Below are 19,543 nucleotides of genomic sequence, written 5' to 3'. Positions count from 1 at the left end.
ATTGAAAGACTACCCTTTCCCCCTTGTATATTCTTGGCACTCTGTAGAAAATCAGTTGACTATACATATGTGGGCTTATTTCTGGGGTCTCTGTTTTATTTCATTGGTCTGTATTTTTATGCCAGTGCCATACTGTTTTGGTTACAGCAGCTTTGTAATACATATTGAAATCAGGAAGTGTGATGCCTCCAGCTTTGTTCTTTTTGCTCAAGATTTATTTGGATGTTTGGAGTCTTTTGGAGTTCCATATGAATTTTAGAGCTTTTTTTTTTTTACTACTTCTGTAATAAACAATCTTTGAGATTTTGACAGGGGTTTCATTGAATCTATAGATTATTGAGTCATATGGATGTTTTAACAATAGTGATTCATCCAATCCATGAACACAGGATGTCTTTCTATTTATTTGTGCCTGCCTTAACTTCTTTAATCAATGTTTTATAGTTTTCAGTGTACAAATTTTCCACCTCCATGGTTAGATGTATTCCAAAGTATTTTACTATTTTCGAGGCTATCGTAAATGGGATTATCGTAATTTCCTTTTCATATAGGTCGTTGTTGGTAGTTACATTACTTTTTGGTATTGTGTTATATATTTATTAGTGCAACTTCTTATTAATTGTCTTGTTCATATCTGTAGCCCCAGCACCTAAAACAATGTCTGGTACATGATAGGCTCTTGATAAATAGTTGATGATTCATTAAGAAAACGAATACCTGTTGATATAAATTGTAAGGGGAAGCAATATGGTAATTTAATCCATGAGCTTTACAGCAAAGAAAGTCATGAAAAATGAGATAGGGAATGAGGTTTAAGTGTAGGAAAAGTGGTTCAAGAGGCTGAATTTTGGAACTATGAGCTGAAATGTATTTTAGGATGAGTTAGAAGTAAAAGACCTTGATTAGAGTCCTTGATTGTCAAGAGTAAAGGGATCACATCCATGGCTTGATAAGGCTTGGTCCAGCTACATTTTTTTTCTTGAAACATTGAAATTCATTTTTTCGATATGAAAATCCATTATTTTCTGTGCATCCTGAGGCACAAATAAAAAGATGTATCTTTTATAAATTTTGTTGAAATTTGAACATATTATATGTTTGGGGTTTTCTAATTTCTTGTGCAATTGTTTTTCCAAAAGTTAAGTGGGAAAAAGAGATTTAAGGAGGGAGAGAGAGAGAGAAGGAGAGATGGATTTTGCTTTTCTTCTTTGATCAGCAGAAAAAAAATGTGACTGCTAGCAGCAGCTTTTGGAGAGGGGAACAGGAAGCTAGATGTGCAGAAAACTGGAGGGGATATGTGGAAATAAATATCTTTCCTGCTAGTGTGACAGAGAGGTGGATATGATTGTTGTCCAAAAAATACTGTAAGAAAGTGGCAGAGAAGCAGATAAACTGACTCAGCACACTCTGAGGTTTGGAATTGTTCTTTTATAGAACTGATAATGGGAGGTGTTATAATAGCAGAGAAGGGGTAAAAATGACCTGTATATATTTTTTACTCTCCAAGAGTTTTGGTTATGTTTCTTTCTTCAATTATATTTATTTCATGGTAAAATAAAGTTATTTTATCATAAGATAATGTACACCTAGAAATGGACAAAAATGTCAATTAGAACTGTTGATAAGGAATGAAAATATATTAAAGTCTTTAACATGAATACTTTGTAGGTTTAATTAATTTTAAATTAATAAATAGAAAATCCATGGAATTGAGGGCCCTTCCTATGGCTTGTGCCACACTTCAGAAACACGTCTCAGTTGATTTCATCATGCGGAAAAAAAGAGGTTAGATTTAAAAAAATTAGGTGAAAGAGTAAATACTTGGGAGATTTAAATGAAAAGCTATGAGTTAAAAGTAAGAAGTGAAAATCCATGTACTGCGTCTTGCCATAATTAGAATCTGGGTGCGTTTGATGAACTGAAGATTAAATAGTTTCTGGGAACTTTCAAAGCCAGGGGCTTTTCCATATTCCCAGCATGACTCAGCATGGGAAATTTCCAGTCAGTGTAAGCATGCAGGGCATTTTCTGAGCAGAAAAACCCTGCCAGCTTCTAAGCTTCATGGGAGAAAACAATAAATATGGAAGCCACCAACTCTCTGAATTAAAGAGAATAAAAAATGTTCTGAAAAGAAAAGGAAGGGGTAGCTCAGTAAAGAGAACCTTATTACTGGGAGCTATTTAGTCATGGCAAAAGTTCTAGATCTTTAAGACAAGAGTTGTTGGTCTCGATGATGGGAAAGGATTAGATACACATATCTAAAACTACCTGATATAATTGGAATATAAAACCATTTAAACAATGTAATGAGAAGTCAAGAGATTTGGAGCCTCAAAACCTGGGTTTTAGTCCCAGATCTATCACTTGCTTGTTGTTATTGAAGTTTAATATACATACAAAAAGCTGCATAAGTGATGGTGCTGTGACTTTTCACAAAAGACACATATGCACATAACCAGCATTCACGGAAATTGAGAATCAGGATATTAGCAACATCTCAGAAAGCCCCTTTTCACTCCCTTTTTGTTACTGACCCCCAAGGGTAACCAGTCTCCTGGTTCCTGATTTCTAACACCGCAGATTCATTCTGGCTGATTCATCATAACTTTATATGAATAGAATCATTCAATACATACTAATCTGTACTTAGGCTCTTTGGTTCAACATTGTATTTGTGATTTATTCATGTTGCTGTGCCTAGCTGTAATCTGTTAGTTTTCATTGCCAAATTACATTGTTTGGAATAAATAAACATATTTATATGATCTACACTTGATGGGCATCTGGACTGTTTTTACGCTTTGGTTATTCTCAGAATAACCAAATGCAAGAATGTTGCTAGGAACATTCTGTACGTTTATTTTTGTGAACATCTGAACGCATTTCTGACAGTCTACTAGGGCTGCCATAACAAAGTTGCAAAGACTGTGTAGTTTAAACAACAGAAGTTAATTTTTTCACTGTTCTGGAGTCTGGATGTCCAAGGTTAAGAGGTCAGCAAATTTGGTTTATCCAGAAGCCTCTCTCCTTAGTTGCAGATGCCACTTTCCCATTGTGTCCTCATACCATCTTGCCTCTGTGCCCTGGTGTCTCTTTCTCTTCTTATAATTACATCATTCTTATTGAATTATGGCTCTATCCTTTTTACTTCATTTAATCCTGATGACCTTCTTCAGGCCTCTGCCACCAAATAAATACAGTCAGATTAGTGGTTAGGATTTCAACATATGAATTTTGGTAGGACACAATTCAATCTGTAATGGCCTTTCTGTGGTTTATATTCTTAAGTAATAAATGCTAGGTCACTGCATTTCAGTACATTCGGGTTTAATAGACACTGAGAGTTTTCCAGATTGGTTGAACTGATTTGCATTGTTGTTGGAAATGCAAATCAGTTCAATCAATCTGGAAAACTGTCATTGTCTAGGGTTCCAGTTACTTCATAATGTTGCTAAATATGGCATTGTCTTTCTCATTTTAGCCATTCTGGTGTGTATGTACATGGCATATCACTATGATTTAATTAGCATTTCTTTGATGATTACTGAAACTGAATATCTTTCACATATTTATTAGTGGCTTGGATATCCTCATTTGTAAAATGTCTGTCCAAAACTCTTGGCTAATAAAAAAAATTTAATTGTCTGCCATTTTCTGATTGATTTGTGGAAGTTCTCATAATCCTGGAAATAAAATATTCTTTGTTGAATAGATACCTAGCAAACATCTTCTGCTAGTTGATTTATTTCCTTTTCAATCCTTAGTCATGTTCTGATTAATATAAGTGATTTTAACAGGGAAGTTTAATTTATAACTTTTTCTTTTATGGCTAGTACATTTTTAACCTTATTTAAGTAACCTTTGCTTAGTTTTAAGTTACGAAGGTTTTTTACTTTTTTAACAACAGCTTTATTATTTTACTTTTACATTTAGATCTCCTGTACATCTACAACTGATTTTTGTGTATTGTGTGAGGCTTGGGAAGGGGTCATGATTCACTTTTTCCATGTAAAATTCAGCTGACCCCAAATCATTTATGTAAAAAGGCCATCCTTCCTTGCTGCACTGCAGTGTCACTTTTGTCATAAATCAGGTGAGAGTTCTAATAATGGTCAGTTTCTGAATGCGCGCTTATTTTTCACTGATCTATATTTTTATCCTTGAGTCTATAGCAAACTTTCTTAAATATAATAGCTTCATATGTGACTGGCTTGACTTCTTGTATTAACAGTAATCTTTGTCCAGGGCTATTCTTGGTCTTTTGCATTTTCAAACCGTTTTAAAATTAGCTTATTAATTTCCATAGAAATACCTTCTGGAATTTTGGTTGGGAGGATTACATCAAATTTATAAGTTAATTTAGGAAGAACTGATATTGTTAAAATATTGAACCTTCCAATTCATGAACATGGTATATCTCATTATTTAAATCTTTCTCAATTTCTGTCAGTACATTTTATAGTTTTCTTTGTAGCTGTCTCATACATCTTTCACTATATTTATTCCTATAAATTTTATGATTTTTAAAGTTATTTTAATTTAGCCAAGTGATTTAATTTATTGCCATTATACCTCTAAGTATGAGTATTTTTTGAATTTTGAATAACATTGATCCAAAGATAATCTAGCCAAATCATAATGATCAAGCAGTGTCTTCACCCATTCCTTCATGCATTTCTTTACTGAATAATCATTTATTGCATTCCTCTTGTATGCTGGGCACAGTGCTAGATGCTAGGCACACAAAATAAGGCACAAAATAATAATTTATTGCATGCCTCTTGTATGCTGGCTGGGCACAGTGCTAGATGTTACGTACACAAAATAAGGCAGTCTTTATTCTAGAGGAGTTAAACAATAACAATACAGGATGACAAATTGAAGAGATGTGACTAATTAGGAAACCCAGAATTATGCTGAATAATAATCAGAATAATTACAGAAGTCATATTAAGGAGTAGGAACAGAAATAGCACAATTACTTCCCAAGGGACAATAATAATAAACTGGAACAATTGAGCGAAATGAAGGATAGTGTGAAAGAAAATAACTTGTTAATATTGTGTTTAAACTTGTAGCAAATAAAGAGATACTATTAAAACTTCTTACAGAATCATAACACACCAAACTGGTGCTAAATTAAACTCAAGCAAGAAAGTAGGAGCTTGGAATACAGTGTGATCTGTGTTGTCTTGATGTAATGGGTTTTTGAGGAGTAGGAGCCATAAACATAAATGCAGCAAGTGATCTTCTCCACACTGGGGCCACAGAAGAAAGGGCCTGTTTAGGTCACCAGGAGGAATTTATCTGGAAGCAGTGGGATGGGAACTGAGACAAACCCAGCTCCATTATTTATTTACAAGGCTGCTGTAGGAAGTATGGATCCTTTTGTTTTCTAGAAGAACTATAAACAAACTTCTCTGTTTATTTGTATAAAGGATACCATTGAATTTTTGTAAACAAAGTAGACTGTTAGGAATAAAGGATAGTTTGATTTAGGATATGTGTCCATAACATATATTATCTCAGGAGCATTATGCTGCCTACTGACAGTGGCAAATTCACGATATTAAAGCAAATGTAAGAACGATGAAAATACAGGAGTGAAAGGGCAAGGAATTGAGAAGTGAGGATTTTGAACTTCCACTAGTTCTGAAAAGCACGTCTAATTTAAACTAGAAGTAAATGGATGTAATAGAAATATCTTTCAACTAGGAAAGAGAACTAGTCCCAGTTTTTACACATACTTTTTAAGCTATTTAGCCTCTCTGGTTCTCAGTTTCTCTTATAGAATATATTGCTTTCCTTCCATAGCAACTCACCTAATAATTGCACTCAATAAATATGAGATAAATGAATGAATATACAGGAGATAATGAGTGGGAGGGGGCCTTTATTGGGTCTTCTTAGTTTTCTTACTCTCTGTATTTTCTTTAAACAATCATATATTCTCCTATGGGTTACAGTTTAAATCTGCTATTGACTCCTAAACTATAAATCCATCTCAGATCATATCTTGAACTCTAGGTATGCATATATATTTTCTTTTAACTTGACATCTGCAATTGGATACTCCAGCTAAAAATTGAAATACCTAGTATGAACTCATTGATTTTTATCTTCCTCCCAACTTGCTCTCCTCCTGTGCCCCTACTTTCGTTAACGGCATTCAGCAACAGACCCTGTTGCCCAATATACCGCTGATCACAATTTCCCAAAGAGGCTATTTCCTAAATAGCTCTGGGAAGCAACCACTTCTCTCTCTATTCATACGCCCACAATCCTTGTTTAGGTCCTTGCAAAAATGGCCTGCACAACTCTAGTAGCCTTTCAAACAGGTCTCTGACTTTAGAATATTCTCTTTGAATTGATTGCATTATTTCAGACAGTGATCTTTCTAACATATAACTCAAATCCCATCACTCTCTGCCTAAAATCATTCAGTGATTCCACATTGCCCCAAGGATAAAGTGCCAGCTCCCTAAAGTGGCTTACCATCCTTGTTATACACTCCTGCTTTCCTCTCCAATCTCATTTCTTGAATGAATTCTATCTTCAGCCAGATGGTGCTGCTTTCCTCACCTGTGCTTCATGCTCTACTTTCCTGACCCTGAACATGATGTTCTGCTTGCCTAAGTGCTTCGTCCTTCCACCCAGCTCTTACCTCCAGCCTCCACATCTTAGCCTCCTCACCTGACAATATTCTCGCCAACTCTATTGTTTCAACGTAGAAATCATCTTTGTAAACATGTCTTTTCCCCGTGGTTGCTACTACTCCTTTCCTAGCACATTTGTGTGCTGTATTATCTGTTAAATGTCTGAGTCTCCCACCAGATGAAAAAACTTTGGGAGTATGTGAACGTTTACCTGTCTGGTTCGCGTTCCTTGTGTTGTCTAATTGTCTGGCTCAGCACAGATTATTAATAAATATTTATAAAACAACATTACTCTCTTGCAATAGTAAAATACTATAATAGAATGTTAAATAAAATTATAAGGCTGAGACAACAGTTTAAATTTGGCTGGCGTGGGCGGGGGTATAAAGGAAATGAGAGCCTGGGGCACTTCAGAGGCATTTTATGACATGTAAAGTGCCCTTCTGGGGCACTTTATGACGTCAGAACAAAAAAGTTGTGCTTTTCGTTTGGGATTTTGGGAATGAACCAGAGGACAATCCTTTCACTGCTGCTGCTATAATATAAACTCTAGGAACAATAAAGAACATTGTGACCTGAAAAAATAGACTTTTGGGAAAAGCTCTTAAAATTTGGGGTGGTACACAAGAGGATGTGGTATGTCTTGCCCAGTGAATAAGGATCTTCAGAAAACTTCTAAAAAGAGGCTGCATCTGCTTTAGTTGTTCAGAGGAATCCATATTCTCTGAGCACTGTTTTCTCCAAAACATTTTGAGAAATGGGCCTCAGTTTTCTTACTTGTAAAGTGGGTATGGTAGAAAATGTACCTGTCATCTTGTACATGAGAATTCAATAAACCAAAGAAATAAACTTTTACAATGGCCTGGCACCTAGTAAATACCAGCTAAGTGTTTACTTCCTTTATTACCATTGTTATCAAGTTGACACTGAGATAAGAGCTAACACATAAAGTAAGAGGCATTGTTGTGGTACACCTGCAGAAGTCATTTGTGTTCTCCAAGTCCTTCCAGAGTTCTTCTGGGATGGTATATAAGAGTCCTGGGATTGAGTTCCTGTAGTCTGGCCTCGAAATCTGTGGCTCCTGGCTGAGCTTCAGCTAACAGTACATCTGAGTCTTCCTGTCAATCAAGGATATCTTATATGGGACTGAGCAATTTAGATTTGAAATGCTAAGTGTGGAACAAATGTTACCACATCAGATAGGAATGGAAACTGTTCTTTGTGGAGAGATACCAGGATCTCTCTTCCTTGGGAAGATGAGCTGAGAGAGGAACGCAGAGATGTCGCTCTGTGCAGCCACTAGCACTGGCCCCTGTGCCACCTTAGTTCTTCAGGGTGAGCTTTAATTGTTGCCCAGTTTCATGAGTTTCAGGCTCTATGCTATTGTGAGAAAATTGTGCTGAAAGCTACTGGGAGACCACACAATGACAGCTGGCACACTGATACACTGTGGAGGTCACTGCTAGAGTTCAAGGCTCTCTGGGATGCTCCAGGGCACAAACCCTCAGATTCGGGTGCTCATCCAGGGAGGTTTGGATCTGATCCGCATGAATCCCAGTGTGGTAGCAAGGAATTTCCTGCCTCCTACTGCTTCAGGACAAAATGCTCAACCCATTTTTAGAAGGCCTTCACAGCCCTTTTGGGGCATTTCCAGGGCAGGTGGGCAGGAGGTGGTGACCGTTGGGGCTGGGTATCCATCAGACCTGGGATGGAGTGGTGCCTCACCTGGATCTGCACACCCCAAAGTGGTACCCAACGCTGGGCGGAAAGGAAATGAGCGTACGTGTGTTGCACTTTGATCAGTGTCCTGCTGCTCCCCTTCCTCCCCCTGCACATCGTGTGAAAAGGAGTGGCGTTCTCCCAGACACAGATCAACTTCGGAAATTGGGATTGTGGCACTTTCTGAAAGTGTGCAGCATTTTAAGCTCGAGTGTGTAAGTCTAAGTATTGTAAAACATGTTTTTATATTTTAAAATCTCTTAAAGATAATTTTATTTTGTTGAACATCAGAAACTATCTGCATATTCACAAAGAATGCTTGATTAAAAGATAGTATTTCCCAGAGCCCCTGAAATTTTAGTCTAGTCACACTCATTTGGAATCAGCCTATTAGATACCTCTCTGACACTCACGGTAACAATTACCATATTCATAATTACTAAGGAATTCTAAGGAAAGTGTATATATGCACAAACACATTGTATACATATTCAGAATGTATGTGTATATAAATTATATACCATAAATATATGTTTGTTACCTGTCATTTTTTTTCCTATAAAAAGTAATTTTATTCATGCCTAGTATTAACTCCCAGGCAAAGCATATATTTAAGTATTAGGCTAATGTTTAAAGGTTTTCGAGAAGGCTACAACCCTGAAATATTATCTGATTAGAAAATAAAATTGGTGGCTCTGCAGTTAGCCTTTGGCTTTATTTCAGTATTGGTTAGTGTTCTACTGCTTGCTGGGTTTGAAAACTTACCTGAAAGTACATCCCTTATTGATCAGTAAATTTATTTGTAGGTTATTGTCGCAGCTGGTAAATGAGAAATTTAATTTTCTCTCTTTAATTCAATTTGGCTTTCTGACATGTTGCTGTTCTCTCCTTGAAGCAAGTGCTGTTTGCCCATTTTCCTTACTCCAGTGCCTGTCACATAAAAGGGCTTAGTACATGTTTCCTGAAGTAATGACTTATCAGATGCATGGTCAGTGCCCCTAAATCTTGCTTCTCAGTGTGGTTTGGAGCCTGAGAAAGAATGGTAGCTTTGGAAAAGTAAATTTAAAAGTCAGAAATCATTAAAAAGCACAAAAATATCCCAAAGTAAGGTTTTCATATGATTCTACCACAGGGCTTATTGATCTTTTCTCATCTTTAGACTTTGTTTCTAGGTGCCCAACAGAAGCTATCACAACTTTAATGGTTGCTAACTCCCACTTTTTCATTATACTCTTGCTAAGTTGAAGAGTCTCCTCCTCTTAGGAACAGAAACGACTGTGCTATATATTGGAATTTCCAAAAGCCACCAAACACCAATGATACACCACAGATGGGTGTCCATGAGAGTCGAATTAGCACTACTCCCCTCAGTGTGGCTTCTGGGTCATCACTAGTGTACTGCAATCCCTGCCAAGGCAGGACAGGGGGACGATGAGTGCCAACTGGATTCCAGTCCAGACTGAATGATAAGGTTCTGCCACAGGGAATGGATTATGTCTGTTTAAGGCCACAATGGACAGTGTCCTTTTCTGTCATTGCAGCTACATCATCCAAACTCCCCAGATCACTAAGGAAACTCAGAAGAACATGAGCAGAACATCACAACAATGGGTGTGCACAACTGTGATAAAACATGTACATTTAAGGCTCTCTATTCTCTCTAATAGGTTAATTCAGGTGGTATGATGACAAAACTGCCATCTACAGTTTGGGAAAGGTAGGGATGAAAGAGGATGGTGGAATGGGATCTTTTCAAATTTATCCAGTGGGGTAAATGGAGGATCTTCTGTTTCGTAGTAGCTACATAAAGTAACTATAGAAGATTATTTTCAGAGAAAAACAAAACAAAACAAAAGCCACTACTAGGCATGCCTATTATGCCTGAAATGTCATTGTCTATTTATATACTTGCAAAGGCTATTTTCTGCTGAATTTAAACAGCACAAACATCAGAAAAACTAGATAATAGTCTATCTACTGGAAATATTTGGAACAGTTTCTTACAATCATAATATTAGAGCACAAACATATTCCCCTCTCCTTTTCTTTTTCTCTTTTGAATTTTCAGTAGAAGGGATGACAATAATAAGTATAACTTTTATTGGATAATACTTTAATTTAGATCACCGAATTATGTATACCTATAGCACCCAAAATGCTACTAAAGTCAAGTCTCTACATTTAAATAATAAATAAATAATCCGATTTTACTCACATCCACCTTCCATCATGGTCCAACTAGACACTCCCCCATTGTGACTGTTGATGGAAAATTCTTCCATGTTTGGAGAAACCACAGTTACTGATTAGTTTTAGCTCTAAGAGCTCTTTCCTCCTTCTCATCAAGCCTAGGCAAAGTTCCACAACAATATTTTTTCCTGTTTGTCTCCACTCAGAAGTTCTTAATCTCTTCAGGGAACAGGGAAAATGCAGGAGTCCCCTTTGTACATCGCTTGAAATAAATAAAAATATTATCCAAAACTCATGTCAGTACAGGAGTGACTGTTATAAACAGAAAGAAACAAATTGTGATGATTGGAAATGACAAGAACTTGGATTTTTCTCATTTTTCAGCATGAAATTCTGAGCTTACAACCTGCAAAATCTTATTATAAAAGTAAGATAACTGCCATATAAAAATTGAAAATCATGCAAATATTTATGTATGATCCCACTAGTTCACTCCATATTCTTTTTGGAGTGTAAAAAACGTTTATTATTTTAAAAATCACATCCAATTGAAAAAAAGAAACACAGAGTCATAAAAAGAAGAGGAACACAGGCTTTGCACTCCACTAAAACGTTTTGAAAAATAAAATGAGCAACCATTGCTTTACAGCAAAAATATTATGTCATCAACAAGGTAGGAAAATAAGCAATTGCCTTTGAAACGGCCATAGATGTACTAGCACAGTGGTTGTGAGAATAGATGTTTGAGCCTAACCGTTTGGTTTCAAAAGCTGACTTTTCCACAGAGTTCTTCATGTAATGTTGGTCAGGTTGCTTCATTTTCCTCATCTGTTAAATGGTGATACTCATGGTACCTACTTTATCTTGTTATTATGGCACTTTGAGGAGTTAATAACGAGAAGTACATAGAATAATGGTGTCTGATAAGATTAAGGTATTGTTACTATTCTTCAATTTCTAATATTTCAAAAGAAATACTGACCTGCACTGAAGAATAATTGACTTCCTTCTTCAAAGCTTCATTAAATAATAATAAATAGTTGATTCCTTTTTCAGTTGGGAAACCAAATTCAGTCAATCTCTTAGAATATTGCCATGAATTGTTTCTGAATTAAAACTCATCCCAAATAAATGAGGAGATATTTTTCTGTGATTTATGGAATAGTTTGGAAGAAGGATACTGTTATGCCAGGAGTTGAAAACTGCACTCAGAAAGTCTATACATGCTGACTGCAAATATTAGCAGTGGGATGAAAATCGAGTGTGTCCAATTTCATCACTGATAAATCTAGAATGATAACAGATCTGCTTTAAGGGCAAGGTCTAAGAATGCTCTTCTTATATGCAGAATGTTTTTGCTTAATTTCATGCTCTACAGTTTGAGAGTCATTTCTTACAAAATTTATAATAACTGATGAGGCAGCCAGTGTCCTGCCCTAGAGATTTCTATCTTATTTTATAAGGTAAAACTAAAGTTTCCTTTCAGGTTAAATAAGGATTATAATATTCTTTGCACAAGGAAAAAAAAAGTGTTCTTACTAGATCACCTTTGGTAAGACTTGTGATTGTTTATCCCACAAAATATTTAAGTTTAGAAATTATTTCCTTTCTCCTCCAGGAGAGTATAAACTTTTCCCCTGTGACTATTTGTTTTTCTTCAAAATATATTAGCCCATATTTATCACAGTCATGGTCTCTATGTCAACGAGAGAAGATGCCATGTATCTCCTAATTTAGCAACACTTTTTGTTCAGGTTTCCAGATAAAGCACAATACAAGTTTTAAATATAAAGGGAACAGGCTGTTTACCACAAAGCACACTGGTGTTCATGGGATGAGAAACTGGCCCCCCGTGGTGTTTGATAAGAAAGGAGTTCCTAGCATAAAGATATTTTTAGCACATCTAATAAAACATCAGTTCCATCTGCATTTCCTTAACATGTTGTGCTAAATTCTCCCTCCAACATTCCAGGATTAGTTTATTATTCAAAGTGACAGGGAAAAGTCACTTTAGATTTTTCTGTCACCATAGGAGAAAATGAAAATCTGTTATTATTATATTAACATATATTTCTTTTTCTTTATCAATACACAACAGCATTTGGGTCTCTACTAAAAATTATCACACACTTTAAATGATAAACTGAGCCTCTTGAAATTTTTTATTTATTTTGAGACTATAACATCAATATGTTTAAATCAAATATTAATTTCTGTCTCTGTTTCAAACATGACTCCTAATAACTGAAAAAATAGAAGTTTGTGTTTACTGCTCTACATCTCTTTTCCTAAGTAATTAACTAACAAATTAGCTGTCAACTTCTTTATTCACTGAGATCTTAGTTAAAAGAGTATGTGTGTGTATATGTGTATGTGTGTATGTACATATACACGTACACACATATACATACTATTATATACTATATATAATAGTGTATATATATATACACACACACATACATGCACAGAGAGAGAATGTTAAAACATAATGAAAAGTGGTATTTCAAAAGATCTGTTAAGCAAAATCTTGATCAAAATATAAGCTGGTTGCCAACATATAGAAAGGTTTATTATACTATAATTGGCTTTGAACATGGTTTGTAATATCTCTCCCTCTTCCATGTGTGTAATTTTGATTTATTACCAGGTTGATAATCACCTGGCCAGAATTAGATTTCTTGTTCATATAAAGGTAAATATCAAATTTACATATCAGTAATGCAAATGGGAAAAATTATTTGGAGTAATTTCTTTTCATTGGAACTATTTGTATCACTGATCAATAAATCTATTATTTGATTTTATTTCTAGGGCATTATTAAAGAGATTTGTCAGAAAAAATATGTTTATATATGTGTTTACATATGTATACACACTATATAATAAAATAGAAATTGGAGATATATATGCATGTGTATATGAGTGTATGTGTGTGGTGGTATATAGGACTACATTACAGAATATTTTTCTAAAGTTAGGAATTTAAAGAGTGAATATCATACTAGGCCACATTTCTGAGTTGTAAAAAAAAAATCACTGAATTTTACAGATTTGAGGTTTTAAGCTTAAAATTTTAGTTGCATTTTTAAAAACTCGAAAGCAGTTGACAAACTGGTTTCAAAAAGAAGAGTTAATATTGCAAAAGTGAAATTACTCATAAAGCTAAATCTAGACAAGACAGAAATAAAATTTTAAAAATTTAAAATCCAAGTTTATTTTAAAAGCACATATGTTTTGCATTAGAAGGTGTAGCCCTACCAATCATCTTTTCCTCTAAAATATTCAGAGTACATTTTTAGAACATTGTAGAAACACTTAAATGCCAGTGGTTCATTATTTTAAAAGTATTGCCTCTTTTAACAAATGCAAGACTAATGTTGAAATATAGCTTTTATTCTGTTTTTCAGGCTTCAGACATAAAGTCTATTTTATGGTTTATAAACTAATAGGAGACATAGTGACTTCTTTTATTGCTAGCAAGATTTTAAATGTTCTTTTTGGGAGGTATAGTGACTATTATTTTTTTTCTGCTTGAGAAATGTTACCTTCTGAGAAAAAAGCAAGGCACTTTTTCTACTGTTGTGATTCCTTAAAATAGTTTTTTTCCCTTTTGTTTTGTTTATAATACCCTTCCCAGTTCCCTTGGTCATCTGAGCATGGCTGATAACTTCACGTCTCTTTTTTTGATTCATGAATAGAGAATTCTAACTTTACGTTAAAATGAAGAACATATTTAGTTCTCAAGAATAAGCTCATCCTGGGAATATATTGACACCTTGGCAGATGTATTAAGCCAGAAAAAGAACATAGGAGGGACGTGGCCCTCCTTGTGAACAACACTCTCATGGTTGAGTCCTTGCTGAGGGTTAGGAAAACATCCTGGTATGTACATTTGAAGCTTATTGGTTTCCTGAGCTAAGATTAGGGATTAGGACAAGAGGTGTGGCTGGAATCTCTTCCTGAAGATTGTGATTCTGGGACTCAGAGGAGTCAAGACCAAGGTTCCCACAGCAGAGCCAGAAAAATAAATAAATAATAATTAGTCCTACACCTCTGACATTCGACTACCCCCTTGGGTATTGTATCTTGGTCCTAATATATTTTGTTTTCCTAGTTTAGGCTGGAACAGTGTGGAGCATTGAGCAAATATTTTGTTCTTACCAAATACATATGTATTTTTGGACTGTACAAATACTAAATAATAATAACCATATTCTTTATTTTTTGAGATGGAATTTCGCTCTTGTTGCCCAGGCTGGAGTGCAATGGCACCATGTCGGCTCACTATAACCTCCACCTCCCAGGTTCAAGCGATTCTCCTGCCTAATCCTCCCAAGTAGCTGGGATTACAGGCATGTGCCACCATGCCTGACTAATTTTATAGTTTTAGCAGAGACAGAGTTTCTCCGTGCTCGTCAGGCTGGTCTCAAACTCCTGACCTCAGGTGATCCGCCTGCCTTGGCCTCCCAAAGTGCTGGGATTACAGGCATGAGTCACCACGCCTGGCATGTAGCCCACCAAAGAGGTGTTGAGCCTCTCTCTTGTTAGATAACCTATCAGGCAATATTTTCTTATAAATTACTTCAATAACGATTACTGTTGAATCGTTAACTTTGTACATTTTTCCAGATGAGGATTTGTGTTAAAGTTTCATTTAACTAAACCATTTTGGGTAGCTTGTTATCACAAAAGAGTCAGGACAGGCTTAAAATCAGTCAGAAGTTTACCTATTCAATTCTATAAGACAAAACAGGTACCTATGATATGCTAGGCTGGATAGCAGCTGCTGGAAGGTTTAGAAATGTATTGCAGTCTCTTATTTATTTCTGTGAATTCCAACTTATTTCAAACACAAAAATAGCCACACTGTTGAAGACAGTATGATGGAGACTTTGAAATCAGATAGATCTGTCCCAAGTCCATGACTACCAGTCATGCAACCTCAGACCATCATCCAGTCAGAGTCTGGACTCCTGTAAATGAGTGTGGTCACCACTCACTCACATGCTGCAGGGTTGTGACACATGCCAACACACAGCAGGGGACACGGGCTAAACATCTGGAAAATGGAAAATGCTCTTATTCTCAAGGCCAGGCCAATGTCTACATTCCAAAATACTAGCATGTTAACCTATCTATACATTTCAAATTGCAAAAGAATTCATTGCTTCTTAAAAATATAGTTGACATTCTAAGCAGAGTTGAGTGTTGACTAAAATAAACTAGGCTAGTAGTTATCATAGAAATGTTGATAAGATTACCTGGTATTCATTATACTTAAGAGCAAGACTGGTCCTAGGTAGAAATGAGAAACTACTTCAGTCTGTTTTTCCCACCTTCCTACCTCCCATTCATCTTCCTTTCATCATTCACACACTTACTGCCCAGAAGCTTCTTTCGCTGCCTTGACATTGTTAGGTGGCCTATTTCAGTAAAAAACAGTGTCTCTGAAGTGTTGGCTGGTACTGTTTGAACCTTTGTTAGCTCACTAGATGCTTTGCATTTTAATAGGGGTCTCTTGAATGCACAGGAGTTTTATGGTTTTTTCTTTTCTTTTCTTTTCTTTTTTTTGAGATGGAGTCTCACTCTGTCACCAAGGCTGGAGTGCAGTGGGGCAATCTCGCCTCACTGCAACCTCTGCCTCCCGGGTTCAAGCAATTCTCCTTCTCAGGCTCCCAAGTAGCTGGGATTACAGGCGCCCACCACCATGCCTGGCTAATTTTGTGTTTTGGGTAGAGATGGGATTTCACCATGTTGGCCAGGCTAGTCTTGAACTCCTGAACTCAGGTGATCCACCTACCTTGGCCTCTCAAAGTGCTGGGATTACAGGCGTGAGTCAACATGCCCAGCCCACACAGGAGTTTTAAACCCAGGAGAATTGTGCTGTCTTGTGAGGCAGACTGTCTTCTCTGTAGCTACTCTCTCTCAGAAAGTTCATCGATTCTTACAACATTAACTTTCATTTTTATTGTTACTGTCCTTAAAAATATAGGTCAAAGATGTCTGTCTCTTTCTCCCAAGTTTTGGTCCTACAATTTCTTAATGGACATTTCAGTTTAACAGATATTTGTGAGGCATCTCTTATTACATGTGAGACTAGGATCAATACTTTAAATGTATTTAAAATAGACACCGTGTTTATATACCTGCCAAGAAATCTTTTTGTTCTCTTCTCCATAATCAATTTGTACTATGATTTGTCACCAAGTCCTATCAATTCTTCTTTTAAAGAATTGCCATCACCTTATACTTGGAAGATACATTAACTAGTTATCTTAAAAACAAGGATTATAAATCATTCCACTATGAAGACACATGCACACATCTTTACTGCAGCACTATTCACAATAGCAAAGACATAGAACCAACCCACAAGCTCATCAATGATAGACTGGATAAAGAAAATGTGGAACATATACACCATGGAATACTATGCAGCCATAAAAAAGAATGAGTTCATGTCTTTTGCAGGGACATGGATGAGCTGGAAACCATCATTCTCAGCAAACTAACCCAGGAGCAGAAAACCAAACACCACATGTTCTCGCTCATAAGTGGGAGTTGAACAATGAGGACCCTTGGACGCAGTGAGGGGAACATCCTATAGTGGGGCATGTAGGGGGTTGGGGGCAAAGGGAGAGAGAGCATTAGGACAAATACCTAATGCATGAGCGGCTTAAAACCTAGATGATGGGTTGATAGGTGCAGCAAACCACCATGGCACATGTATCCCAGAACATAAAGTATAATAAATAAAAACAAACAAACAAAAAAACAAGAATCTTCCAGCTCCCATGTGATCCCTGCGGGAAGTGCGAACTGATCCGCTTCCCTTCACCTCCTTACTTCATGTCAGCGGCACTGGGCTCTGCCACTTTATAGCTCTGTGACTTTGAACAACGCATTAACTTTAACCTTGGTTTATTTATCCACGAAAGATAACGAAAAATACCTACCCTGCCTTCCTTACAGGATTATTGTAATGATTAGTCAAAATGGTGCATAGGAAATCATTTTATGTATTAAATATTTATATCACACTGTTAGGCATAGTATTCTTGTTTTCTACCTCATCTTGACGTGTTGAGACAGACTTGAGTTCAAATCTTGAATCCTCCACATATTAGTCACGTGAATATTAGGTTACTTAACCTCTCAGAACCGCTACATTCTCATTTGTGAAATGGAGATGTGAACCTCCATGGAGCTTGGTATATGGATTAGATGGAGAAAACATTGGTGAAGTACCAAGGACTGTGCCTAGTGCCAACTTGCATGCCATAATGCTAGTTTTTTCTTTGTGTTCTAGTTGGTTCAATGTTTTTTTCTTTACCAGTCTTTCTTAGTCTTACCTGTATGATTTTATCTCTATTTTTCTGGACCAACTTTGTGTTTTCTAGGCAGATTGATGGGTGTGTGCATTTTCTGTGGCTGCTATAACAAATTACCACAAACTTAATGGCTTAAACCAATGCAAATATATTTTCTTACAGTTCTGAAAGTCAGAAGTTCAAAATCAGTAACACTAAGGTGTCTGTTTCTTCTAGAGGCTCAGGGGAAACCCATTTCCTTGCCTTTTCTAGCTTCTAGGGGCTGCCCGCATTCCTCAGATAGTGGCCCCTTCCTCACCATACTCCAATCTTAAGCTTTTGTCATCACATCTACTACTCACTCTGATCTCCTATTTCCTTTTAAATGATCCTTGTGATTATATTATTAGGATCATCTGGATAACCCAGGATACTGTACCCATCTCATGATCCTTAAGCACATCTATCAAGTCTATTTTGCTATATAAGGTAAAATTCACAGGTTGTGGAATTAGGATATGGGCATCTTTTGGGGACTGTTATTCAGTATACCATAGTCAGTTACCTGAAATTCCCACAGACTTATTATGGTCATGGTTACATTTTACCCTTTACCTATTTACATTCTCCTTCCTCAAATTTTTCCTTTTTTTTTTTTTTTTGTCTAAATTCTACTCAATCTCTTTGAGACATACTATTAAGTTTGTAGATCTCCATCTGTTGAAGTTGGAATATAGATCAATGCTTAGTTATGTGTTTTTTCCTAATGTTTACTATTTCTTACTAAATTTCAACTTCTCTCATTCAGGAACATATCTTTTTGTTTATTTTTAAGTCACACAACATACTTTCATTTATACATTCGTTCACCAAGGTGCTCTTAAGCATCTACTAAAAGCCAGGCCTTATATTCAGTGCAGGAGATACAAAGCTCAGTGAGCATAGCACAGTCCTCATCTTTTGAGAACTCATCAAGTTGTGGAAGTGTGGTAGAGACAGTAAAGCTCATATTCCCCCAAAGTTCCCAGCTTCCTTACCAGTGGGGAGGCTAATATGATATGATCTGGTCATGAAATGGGGGCAATATTGATATTGTGCCTTCTCTGGGATGAAGCAGTGAAACACTTACATGTAGCTCTTTGGTTGCTCTTTGCCACTGGGAGCAGCTACAAGATGGTGGAACTTCCAACAGCCTGAGGTTCTGAGAGACCATGTGCAACAAAGCCTCTGCAAATTCATGTGGGACATGGAAACATGAAAGAAGAAAAGTTTTGCTGTGGCAAGTCACATGAAATTTAGGAGTTATTTACTACCCCCTGGTCAATCCTACCCAATACCGAAAAAGAAATCTGGGATCCTGTATCATAGGCATAGCATGATAGCATATACTAATGTTTTGAAGTAGAAAACTGTTCCAAATGAGAATAGAGGAAGTACTTGAGTTGATTCTTAAAGGACAACAAGAAGGTTTGAGGTGGATGAGGTGTGAGAACAAGCATTTTCCCAAATAGCGAATAGCACATACAAAGACTTGGAAGACTAGAGAGAATTCAGATGGCAGGGAAGGAGTACAATTTCTGTGTGGGTAGGGGGGAAACTGAGGCCAGAGCTAGAGGTGAGAGGGCATTGGATGCCATTCTAAGACATTTTATTTTCATTCTATAAGCT

General features: G+C 36.4%; 1 long non-coding RNA gene across 1 annotated transcript; it reads right to left on the bottom strand.

The window, feature by feature from the left end:
* Nucleotides 1-978: 978 nt before the first annotated feature.
* On the bottom strand, nucleotides 979-15,985 carry LOC105481719 (uncharacterized). Its single transcript, XR_987144.3, has 3 exons — nucleotides 15,827-15,985; nucleotides 10,591-10,827; nucleotides 979-3,180 (listed from the first exon to the last, which is right to left on the bottom strand). It is a non-coding gene; the product is annotated as an uncharacterized lncRNA (long non-coding RNA).
* Nucleotides 15,986-19,543: the final 3,558 nt, after the last annotated feature.

Source organism: Macaca nemestrina, chromosome 16 (assembly GCF_043159975.1).
Source record: "Macaca nemestrina isolate mMacNem1 chromosome 16, mMacNem.hap1, whole genome shotgun sequence".
NCBI lineage: Eukaryota > Metazoa > Chordata > Mammalia > Primates > Cercopithecidae > Macaca > Macaca nemestrina.
The sequence above is the reverse complement of the archived record's forward strand: the minus strand, read 5'-3'. Positions and strand labels throughout refer to the sequence as shown.